Source organism: Cricetulus griseus, chromosome 3 (assembly GCF_003668045.3).
Source record: "Cricetulus griseus strain 17A/GY chromosome 3, alternate assembly CriGri-PICRH-1.0, whole genome shotgun sequence".
Classification (NCBI taxonomy): domain Eukaryota; kingdom Metazoa; phylum Chordata; class Mammalia; order Rodentia; family Cricetidae; genus Cricetulus; species Cricetulus griseus.
The window spans coordinates 136,466,330-136,479,026 of NC_048596.1; positions in this window are offsets into that span (position 1 = coordinate 136,466,330).

Consider the following 12,697-nt stretch of genomic DNA (forward strand, 5'->3'; position numbering starts at 1 on the left):
AGAAGACTGACTCAGAATATAAGCAGGGACAAACAGGAAGTCATTCTTTTCCTCTTCCTCCTGCACTCTGCTCTGGAGCCATCATGTGATCCCAGCAAGAGAAGATGCCTGACACTCCCGTGCATTTAGATAAGTATTATAAAATATATAGATTATGGTTATTCATGATAATTAAGACTGAGCTAACAAGTAAGTAATCGTAATCATTGGCAAGCAGCATGTGCCTAATATAAGTCTCTGTACGTTATTTGGGGCCCTAAAGTAGCAGACAGAACTCGGGAGGCTGGTGGAAAAATTTATTGTTACACACATGTTTTTCCTGGTAACTTGAAAAAATGAAATGATTACCACAGGTATTTTCATTGTAGATCCTTTAATTCTATACATGTGTACTATAGTTTGTTTTAACCCCAACTTGTCTTGACTATGAGACAGAACTGAGAGAAGCTTCCTCTATGCTGTACTTACTGCATTGTATGTGTGGGGATGTGACTTGAATGCACGGGCACTTGTACATTTTCTGACATTTATTCAGGAAATAGTCAAAGTATTCAGAAAATAGATTGTAAGCCGGGCATTGGTGGGGTACACCTTTAATCCCCGCACTCGGGAGGCAGAGGCAGGTGATCTCTGTGAGTGCGAGGCCAGCCTGGTCTCCAGAGCCAGTGCCAGGATAGGCTCCAAAGCTACACAGAGAAACCCTGTCTCAAAAAACAAAAAAAAAACAAAAGAAAGAAAGAAAGAAAGAAAGAAAGAAAGAAAGAAAGAAAGAAAGAAGAAGAAAATAGATTGTAATACTGGAGGAACTCAGAGGACTCTATATATCTAGGGAGAGAGGAGGACACTGTGATTTATATAATGTTTAGAAGTGCGGGCTCCTAGTTTATTAATTATGTATTTTTGTCTTTTGAGGATATAATGTATACAACCAGGGAGACATCTCAGTCAGTAATTTGCTCATTTGCATATTTGTAAACTTATAGAATGTTGATGCATATTAAATTTCAAAATGAGGCATAGTAGTATTCTATACTATCAGGATATAAGAGAAGTGTGGTAACATGACTTTCTCTGATTATGTAAGACTAGGTATTCAAGAATGACATATTCCAGTCAAAGGGGAAAACCTATCTGAAATAAGCTTGTTAAACACAAACAAACAAACAAACAAAAAAAAAAACAAGAAAGTGCAGCAAAGCAGAATTTGATCAATATGCAAGCAAATTACATTTAATTCAGACTTTAAAATTCAAAATCCCTGCTGCTTTGCCATAAAACAGGGAGGGGATAGAGAGAGATGAATCAGCAGCTCTGACGCAGACCTCCAAGAACTGCAGTTATTTGTTTCCAATCCAGCGTTTGAGATCTCTCTTCTTATTGGTTCCTGATGCATCTCTAAATGTATTCCCTCCTCCCTAGGAGGCAATCTGATGTAATAAAAATGTCTGCACAGGAGGATTTTTTCAGTCAGGCTGCTGGCTAATATCCAGCTCTTAGCTGGAATTAGTCAAACCCTGACTGAAAACGACTTCAGAGAAGGGAAAATGTCCCAGAGACCTGCCGGCGACAGAGACAATATAAACCTAGGATAGGGGGGATTTGGTGGGATGTACAGAGCTGCTGGGGCAAGACACTCTCTCCTGTTTGCAGTGCAGGTAATGTGCTCTTGTCTCTAAAGCCACTGTTTCTTCTTTAATATCTGCTATGCCATTGTAGTTTTGAATCCTGCAGTATTTGCAAGGCAGATTTGCTTTTGAATCAGTATCTGACAGAAATGTGTCTTGTGTTGATCATATGGGCTACTTTAAGATATAATACAAAAAAAATCTATATAGGGAAGAATTCTTACTTAGCCATCTAGAATTCTTTGTATTTCAAATGTCAGCGTCTCCAAATAAGAGACATTGGATAACATTACAAGCCAGGTCTAATTGGCAGTTCTAAATCACAGTCAGCAATCAGAAGGCAGAAAAGGAGTAATTCATTAGAAAGCCTGGATACAGGCACAAAGAACTGGATATATGTTCACCCCTACTTACCCAAGGATGCTTTTCTCTTTTTTGTATTGTATTCAGTGCTTAGGATAAATTATATTTTTCTTGTCATCCACACTATTCTGTGGTTTCTGCGGCAGCACCCGTTAAGTTTGGAGGGAGAAATGAGTCAGCAGCTATGAAGGAGATCTCAAAGCTTTCCTCAGCGTTTGCTTTCCATTGGTGGAATTGAGAACACTGTTCTTATTGGTTCAGACTCCAAATGCCATTTGAATGCACACAGACCTTCCTTGTGAGGCAAGGGGAGCTGACAAGTTGTCACAATTACAGTCTCTTACAAGACAGACTTGGCTACATTCCAGCTCTCATTAGCTCCTGCTGTAACAAAAGCCCAACTGTAAATTATCCCAGACAACGAATACTGTTCCTGATATATGTAATAGATAGATCCTATGGATATTAACAATATCAGTGACTGTTTGATTCCTTGTATTACAGCTATGAATCATCTGATAATTTCTCCTGTGTAGCAAGATGTCTGCTTCTTGAAATACTGATTATCTTTAAAGATGTGACATCCCAGTTTCATACCTCAAGTGCCACAGTATCTACAAGAAAAATAATTCTCTTTAGGCTTTAGTATATGACAGACATTAGGAGAGTCCTCTCTTTACTCTCCTTGTTGCAATGCTTATGGCATTGTAAATTTATTCATGAAAATTTTGATTACCTGAAATTATGAGCAGTAACATTTGTAGACTCTCCCCTATAACCTCATGCTATGATTAATAACATATAGCACAGGAAATTTTCTTGTTATTATCCTACTCAAATGAAGTTCTCACAGGTTCAGCTTGGCATTCTCTGCTTATATTGTCACTAAATTTGACATATAGAACTATTTTACGTAATTTTTTCTTACATGCCAGCCCATTCCTATCCTTGAAATCAGTCAGAGATGAGATTTTTTTTTGGAAATCAATGGTTTATTTATAATTGCACAGAGCTATTAAACATCAGATTTCATGGTACATACGTGTGTGTGTGTGTGTGTGTGTGTGTGTGTGTGTGTGTGTGTGTGTGTACCATGAAATCTAATATATATATATATATATATATATATATATATATATATAGAGAGAGAGAGAGAGAGAGAGAGAGAGATAGATAGATAGATAGATAGATAGATAGATAGATAGATAGATAGATATGCTTTAAACAGTGTCAACATTATTTGCCTCCTATCTCAGATAATAGCTTTCTTTGTCTGACAGTAAAGTTAACAACCTAAAAGATTGTTTTTTTTTTTTTAATCATCAACCACTTCTGAAACTGTTGGAATCATTCTGCTATCTTCTCAATACAAGCGTTTGGCATTTCATGGAGACAAGAAATACCAGAACATTGTACACCAAAGACACTTAAGGTCCTTACACTTTGCTGTGTTCTATCCCAACTTTTGTCTGAATCGCAGATCTATGTGTATATCATTATGACATTAGGACTCAGTTTATTTCTGTATGCCTCTTGCCAAATGATAGAAATTCCTATCTATCATCATTCTAGTCTCAGGTTACTGGCTATTAAAGCATCTTGTGATTTTTCTTCCATCGCATGGTCTTGATCTCAAACCTCATACTTACTGATTTTTTTCTCAATTTTTGGCTACAGTGAGAAACATATATTTAAAGATCACTTACTATTTTCTCATATAGGGCACTTAGATCATGACAGAAAAGAATTTATTCCTGCTAACTTTTAAACTACTAACATGCATGTTAACCTTAAATTTTATCACTTGTAGTCCTTCCCAGTGAAGCTTCCAAATGGCAGCAGATGGATTTCTTTTATATGATAACATCAGCAAACAGGGACATACGAAATAGGTTCTTTCTCTCGGGAGTGAAATTCTACTCATATTTTTTTAAATCATATGTGAATATCAAGTGTGTCCCCATATGCATAACTTTGGCCAAGAACAAATTGAAATAAGACATTACTGGCATCTGAGTGAGAAATCTACTATCCCTTCACTCTATAAGATATTCAGTTTTCTCAATATCTCTCCAAATAAAATATGGTATCTTAAAAGTAATTTAAATAATTATATAAGTGTATGTAAGAGTATATGTTGGTTTTCTTGTCCATATTGTATGTATGCATGTATGTATGTATGTATGTATGTATGTATATGCTTGTCTACACTTTGTTGACATATTTCAGAATTTCATGCATGATAACTGTATTTTTATTATGTTAGTCACCATTTGTTTCCTCTATATTCCAATGATTTTATTATCAACATGCAAATACACCAATAGCAAACCAAGGCTGATTACAGATTGTGGTTATTATGTGTAACAGATTTAACATTTTGGAATTGAAAGAACTATAGTATTATGCTTCACTGGACATAGATCCTTTCTATTTTACAGGCAATATATGCCCTTAACTTTTCTGCTATAATTGTGGAAATTGAGAGAGTTTCCTATGTGATTTCACAAGACAATTTGTGATGTCATTGTGCTATTTTTTTTGGTTGTTTCTTTGCTTTTATTTTCTTTGTACTGTTCTTCAAATGCCCTAAACTTTCTGTTTTTAATTACTTTACCTTCTTAGAAATCATTGTCTCCCTGACAGATACCCTTTTTCCTTTGGATAATAACCCACATATGACCATTGCAGGCAATGTTTTCTGAGTCTAAGAATAAAAGTGGGTTGTGCAGATTGATCAGTTGATAATGCAAGTTCTTGGTCATTGGACCAATTGTGAAAGTGTGTAATTATACTGTAAAATAGTGTTATTTTGTCCTGACAGTGACAAATAATGTTGTAAAAATAAATATTCAGGATAAAGTTGGTAATAATATGGCTTTAGAAAAGATGCAGATGATTGTTCTGTTTTTTGTTCACTATCATTCTAGCAATGTGGTGGAAGTTAGACTTCCACCTATGTTGCAAGATTTTTTTCTTTCAATGTTACATGCCTTCATTGCTGAAAAATATAGAGTGTAAAATTCAGACATGTTTAGGAACACAACCAGTATCCCCACAAACACCTAACAGTTAGTAAGTTATTGTGATTGAAGCAGGCACTAAATTCTTCAAATCCTCCTTGATGTTTTGTAAACTTCTTAGCTGCAGGTTTGACACTGTAAAGCAGAATGCTTATAAGTTTATTAGCTATTGAATAATTTATAATGTCTTCCATATCCCAATAGTGAATAGAATTGATAAAATGAACTGATTTTTGGAGGAATCATGATAGAACATATTTTACCCAATTCCGAGGTCTTAAGTACAGCAGATTGAACAGCATTGTACTTCTTGGATGTAATTGTTGATTACAAAACAACAGCAGAGACACTGGTATGTGTATATTTTTAACCACACTGTCTCCTTACTGTTATTTTTTTCTGTCTGGATCTCTCTTGTCTGAATATCTGTTTTCATTTCAAGAGACAAATTTTCAACTGTAGTTGCTGTAAAATGCAACTCAGCTTAATACATGTGGTGCAACATGGTAGTGTTCACTGAGTATGATTTTCATTGCTGAATTATCAGGGATCCATTATTATAACCACAGCTATGGCAAATTGTTGTAAGCCTTCTCATGCTGAATAGCTAACTGATCACTTCTCAGAACCTCATACAATATCTTATTTGTTGGTCCTCTTTTTTGATTTTCCTTTTTAATTATTAATTCATATTATATACTCCAGCACCAATTCCCTACACTTCCCTCCTCAGCCTTTCATCTCCTTAGAGAGGGTAAGACCTCCTGTATGGAGTCTACAAAGTGTTTTCTATCATCTGGCAGGTGCAAGACCAAATCTACACCCCCTGGACTAGACTGAGCAAGTTATCTCTTCATATAGAAAAGGGTTCACTAAGTTATATTGTGCATTACTGTTATATCTTTGATCCATTGCCAATGGCCTCATATAGTTTCTTAACTGAACCAATATCTCCTATGTTCTGGAAGTCTAGGTCATCTTATGCAGGCTCGCCCCAGACAGAGTGATCTCTCAGTTGCTCTGGTCAGCTGATTCTGTGGGTTTCCCCATTACTGACTTGAACCCTTTGTTCATATTACCTCCATTCCATCACTTTGAGTGTACCCAAGGACTAGAAAAAATCATACAGAGTGAGGTAACCCAGAATCAGAAAGACATATAGTACTTACTCATTCATAAGTAGATAACAGTCATAAACCAACAGATGCCCAGCCTACAATCCTCAACACCCTAAAGCTAGCAATTGTTCCAGAAAGAGATGGGAGAAGATGCAGAAACCAACAAGTAACCATTTGGTAGAGCTTTTTAAAATAGTCCTTCCCTGCTCTCATCAGGGACAGTCATCTTTTTGGAACTACCATTGTGGTTATGCCAGGAAAGCCAGGCACCTGAAAGCAGTTTTTCCTCAGGGTTGGGATATTAGAATTATTTAAATCATTTTTAGGACTTCTGTGAAAATTCTGGCCCCAGGAAAGAATGTGATTTGTAGGCACTGTTTTGTGTCCCACCAGCCAGTTGCCAAAAAAAGCACACATAGACTTATTATTAATTCTAAATGTCCAGCCTGCAGCTCAGGGTTGCTAATATCTAACTCAAACATTTTATGTGAACCTAAATTTTTATGTACCCTCTACTATGTGAATGTGCACCTTTTGTGTGTAACACAAGTTCAGCTCCTCTGTATTCTCTTTATGACTCCTAGAATCCATGCTTCTTCCCAGCAAACACTCAGTTTGCTTCTCCCACCTAACTTAATGTGTCTAAATCTAAGCCAGTCAGCATCTTTATTAAACCCACCACAGTGACATATATTCACACAGTATAAATGAATATTCCACACACTGCTATTTACTTTTTCACACATACTCCCTATTTAATACATTTTATTTATATGCTGGAAGATACATAATTTTGTATACTTCCCACCTCTTTTTAAAGCTTTATGATTAAAATCACATGATAAAAGTATTGGGAAATAATATTTTATTTAATTTATGTGTACATTTAGTCTAAAATATCTGTTTTTTACATATTTCACACATTAAGCAGTGATTATCTTCATTTCTCAGGCCTATAACTTGAACAACACCTTCAACATCATAGAAGGTGAACCTGTAGAGTTAATGTGTAATTTTATACATGCTTGTCCATGACCTGGAGTTGCCTTATTATATCGAAAAAAAAGGTAGAAACAGCACGTGCATTTTGAAGCATATAAAACATGATACACACACACACACACACACACACACACACACACACACACACACACACACCACATATATATATATATATATATATATATATAATATATATATATTCAAGAGATTATAGGCAGGATTATATTTTATTTGATACTGAATAGAAGGAGAGCAGTTGTCTGTGATACAGAAGGTATCACTGAGTCAACTGCAAAGTTTATGGACAGTATAAGAGACTGTGGTAAGTTTTTCTGAAGCAAAAATATTGAAAGTATATGCCTGAAATTCCCATGTACAATTAGAACTCAGAATATATCTGCTTCTAAAATTGGTATTTTGTATCCTGCAATATTATATCAAACATGTTTTCTTCAAAAGTTCCCTGAAGGCCCCATTACTTAGTCAAGCTACTCTTCCTATTTGTTGACATGAAAAGAGCTGAGCAACACAATTTCACAGAGTAAAACACAGTGACTCAGATTATTTGGATGAGATAAAGAAAACTTGGTAAAGGGAAACAACCCAGTGACCATTATTTTCTCTCTACTACTTGCAATTACTCAAAGGCAGCCACAAGAGACCCTGTGAATTTCAGTGTCAGATTCCCCACATAAGTGCAGTTGGGGAACCTGACATGAAAACAGTAAACTTTACAAGCCTGCTGTAATTGGCAGCACAGAATCACAGGCAGCAATCCGGAGGCAGATAGGGAAGATTTCATGTAGATATACTGGATATAGGCCCAAAGAGCTAGATATATGTTCACACCTATTTACTGCAGGATGTTTTCTTTTCTCTTTTTTAATGGTATTTAGGGCCTAGGATCAATTATATTATTTTCTGCAATCCATTTTCTGTATGGTTGTTTCTGTGGCAGCACACATTTAATTGGGAGGAGAATTGAATCAGCACCTCTGAAGATCTCCAAGATTTCCTCAGAATTTGTTCCATTGGTGGAAATGAGATCGCTCTTCTTATTGGTTCAGATTCCACGCACAATTCTGGATGCACACAGACCTTCAGAGAGAGAGAGGCACTGAGAGCTAATATGTTGTCAGGATTGCAGGTTCTTACCAGTCAGCCTCCGACTATATTCCAAAACTCAATTCCCCTGGGCATAAGAAAATTCACTGCCTATTTTCCTACTGAAAGGCAACTACCTATTGCTGATATATGCAGGAGATAGAACACAAACAAATTAGGAAATCTAGGGATTCTTTGATTCTTTGTAGTACATCTTTGGTTAACCTGATCCTGTCACCTATATTATAGCAAGGCGATTCCTCCTTATGAAATACTTATTTTCTTCAAAACTGTGGAAACTGTTTGTCACACTTGAACTTCTGTAATAGCTGCATTAAAATACTTCACTTGAGGGATAGGTATCTGACTTAGACTAAGGGAGTCCTGCTGTTTCCTCTCCCCTGGAAGACCCATTTTGTGAATGGTTATCACATTGTAGTTTTATTCATGAAATCTTTGAGTGAGTGAAATTACAAACAATAACATCTGTAAAAGTACATGTGAAGAATATAGACAGATCTGAATCCCTTGAATGAACAATGATTGTGTTGAAATTTAACTGCATATAAGCACAATCATCTGACAGGAAAGGTTACAGAAAAAGGTAGACACGGTCAATCTCACTGTTATCTGATAAGCTATACTTATTCTCTGTCATGATTTATATTGACAGTGTCTGCAATACATTAGTATAATTCCCTTACTTCACTAGAACAGTCTTTGTTCTGGTAGTGTCAAGTCATGGGAGATATTCCTCAAAGTACGTGCATAGCAGGAATACACAAACCAGATTCATGAGCTCACAGATCTGTAGTATTGAAAGGAAAATTATCAGGATTGCAGACAGTAGGAGATTGAAATTTTTCATTTGAAATTTAAAGGGTCTTCTCATCCTTTTAATCTGAAACCTCACTCAAATACTGAAACCAATGTAAAACAGATATGAATGTGTTCTTTTTATATAGTTCTGGCTGTAAATCAAACTATGACATTTGCTTTTATTTCCTTATTTTTGTATGTTTTATCCTGAGGTAATATGTTAATATATTTTAGAACAGGCACTTCTCACAACACCATGACTAGGTAGAGCATAATACAGAGAAATACATGAGCAGAATAAGGGAAAACCACCCCATTGTGAGAAATGAAAATTAGTTACCTGTGCAGTTTCTGGGGTAATAGCAAACATGTTAAATACATGGTACATGAATGTGATACCATCTGAAAAGAGAAATAAGTGACCACATAATCCCAAATGATATCTAGTTTTATGTGATATCCTAACTAGTAGAAAATAATTTATGATAAAATATATTAGATATTGTCATTTTCAGTATTTTCAGGTTTAGACTCCATGGTGCAGTGCTGTTGCATTAATGACAGTTCTCCATCAGATTCTTGTGAAGTATTTCCAAGCTTATGAAAGCTATTGAGAAAGGACAGAGCTCACTTGCAACTGGACAGTTGACTTGTCTATATCATAAAATCAAAGTCTGTAAAGGTAAATTTGTGACAGCTTCTGGTTTAGAAATATTCACTCTGTGTGTGTGTGGTGTGGTAAAAATCACATATTGCTTGGTTATCCATGCCCAATAATATGCCAAAAACTTATTACATACATAGGGTTATTATGATTGGCCTTATTACTTTATAATAATAAAATTAGATAAGTTGAGGGTAGATTGGATAAGCTGAAGGGAGTGTCTGAGAAATGGATGTAAACAATAAACAATATATACATATAGGAGGTTTTCAGAATTCATCATTCATCATATTTGGTTAAAAATTGAAGCATGGATGATGAGGCAAATGAGGTACTACCTAGTATAATGGTAAATGATACGTAGTACTTAATATATGTTGAAATACAGTTATATCCCTGGACACACATTTTGTTAATTCATTCAATAATTAAACAATCCTAGATGCATGTATTATTCTCATTTCCCTGAATATTTTAAGTAATTTTAATACTCAATTTAAATTATCTTTTTGAGATTTATCTGCAAGCATATATGTATCAAAATTTGTTGTTGCTGTTGTCTTAGTCTTCAATATAAATCTTATCAAAATTATTTTTCAGCAACATTCACAGAACTTGTCTGAAATTTGGCCGTATTAACTAAATCATGGGTGATGAAAATATGTTCAAAGCTGTAGGAAAGTCATTCTTTAAGAGTTAAGGAAGCATCTTTACTAAGGATATGTACTGTTATATCTAGTCCACATTTTGCTTGAGTCATAATTTATTTAGTGAATGTGCCAATTTAGGTCCTTATTTTCACCACTACATTCTGTGACATTCTGATCATGATTATAGTTATCCAAACACACACACAATGACACCCAGACACATACTTCCTTATATGATTGTGTTCTTGCATTCACCAAAATACTCATTTTTGATAATGTATGCTCACATAATTTATCACTTGTTTTATAACTTTTTCTAAGACTTTTCTGAGCCCAATAAAACGAGGCAAAATGTATAAGGCAAATATATGAAGGTGTATAAAGTTAAATATAAGATCATATTTTTCCATACATTGGGCAAGGAGGGAAAAGGATGACTTTAATCATTCTTTTTAGGATATTTGCCATTACAAAGTTACATAAACCTGATACACTAGAAATATATCTTTTCCAGAAAAAACTCCAATGTTGATTTTTATTTGAGTGTTGATTTACTTATGTATGTACTTATACAGCTATTTCTAATACACAAGACTTTACCTGAGAATTAAAGAAGATATAATAATTTCACCACAATAAAAGTACCATCTTTTCAGCATCCCTATTTTATGAAAAGCTAATGGTGATTATGCAGAAAGTCTTTCCCATTGTTTTGTTTCTAGAAAATACCAATTGGGCTCAGGATGCAACAAACCTCAACACAAGTTTGCATATGACTGTTTGAAAGTGATTTCTTGGGTGAACACTGTTTCTTAGGAACATATGGCTGACTATGTGAATTGTGAGAACAGGGATCCTCACCCAGCCCTGTATACAAAACAAAGAAAATCAGCTATTATTCCATAAACAGCAATGTGCATGCACAAGTTTCTCCAGCCCAATCCTAACACCTTTCAGTCACAAATAAACACACAGAGGCTTATATTAATTATAAACTGTTTGGCTGAATGTTCAAGCTTCTTACTGGCTATCTCTCTCCTAGTTGTTAATGCATTTGTATTAATATATGTATCTCCATGTGGTCTTGACTTATGGGAGAATACCTGGGTGTCCTGTCTTCCCAGTAGTTATTAGTGTTTGTCTTGAGACTCACTCTCTCTTTTTCTCTCTCAGAGTTCTCATAGTCTGGTGGCCCCACCTAAATTTCCTCCCTGATCATTGCCCAAAATACTAACATTCATTAACCAATAAGAGAAACACATATTCACAGCTTACAGAAGAACATCCTCATTATTACCTCTTTTCTCTCTAAATTAAAATGATAATTTTAATTTTAACATAATAAGGTTATGCATACATATGTATATATAATTATTAAGCCAGAAATATAGTGAATAAGATTTTCTTCATTAATATTTGTCAAAATTTAAAGAAAATATTCCATCATCTATCTATCATTCTGAGTCTAAATTTTATATGTAAATTATCTTTTATCATAAATAAGAATAAACCATAGTCGCAATTATCTATCCCCAACTCCAGCAAATACTCCAAAAGGATAATATATCAAATCTCGAATTGACAGAAAAATTTTGATGCCTAGGCAGTGACATAAGGTTCCTGTGTGACTTTGGCCCTTTTTCAGTCTATAGGACCAGAAAGTCTGTCAGACTTTTTGATGATGCAGGAATTTGAAAGACCATACTGTCCCTTGGCAAGTACGGCAGTCACTTTTCTTTGTAACTTTCTTATCCAGATTGGACAGAATGCTGTCAAACAGTCCAGGCAAGAGCAGTCTCTTTTCCGAATGTCTATTCCTGCCACATGTTGAAAGTAAAATCCATAGTTTCTTTGATGTCCATCTTCTAATCTGACATAATTGGTGTAACCAGGATCAGTGGTATCATTGGCATGAAAAACCTAATAAACACTCCAAAGCAAGGAAACAGAACTATGCACTATGTTTCATAATGACTAAAGCTTACACAGTACCCTCACTATATTTACATGCCTAGTCTAACTTAAAAATTCAGTATTTTGGAATAAATGGAGAGTAATAATTATAATACTATATTGAATTTTAGATAACAGGCAAATCATGTAGGTAAAAATTAAGCATTTTGAAGTTAATGCAGCTAATAATGTTACATATATGATTTTATTGGTAAAGTCATATCTACAAGCATTCACATGGAAACTGAAAGAATAAACATTTCTTTTTATGTAAATAGCTACTAATAAATACTTAAGTTGCAGTTTTTAAGGCAACAAAAAGGCAAACATTTACTAAAGGTACCTGCTGTATTAAAAACCAGGCTAATAAGAACTA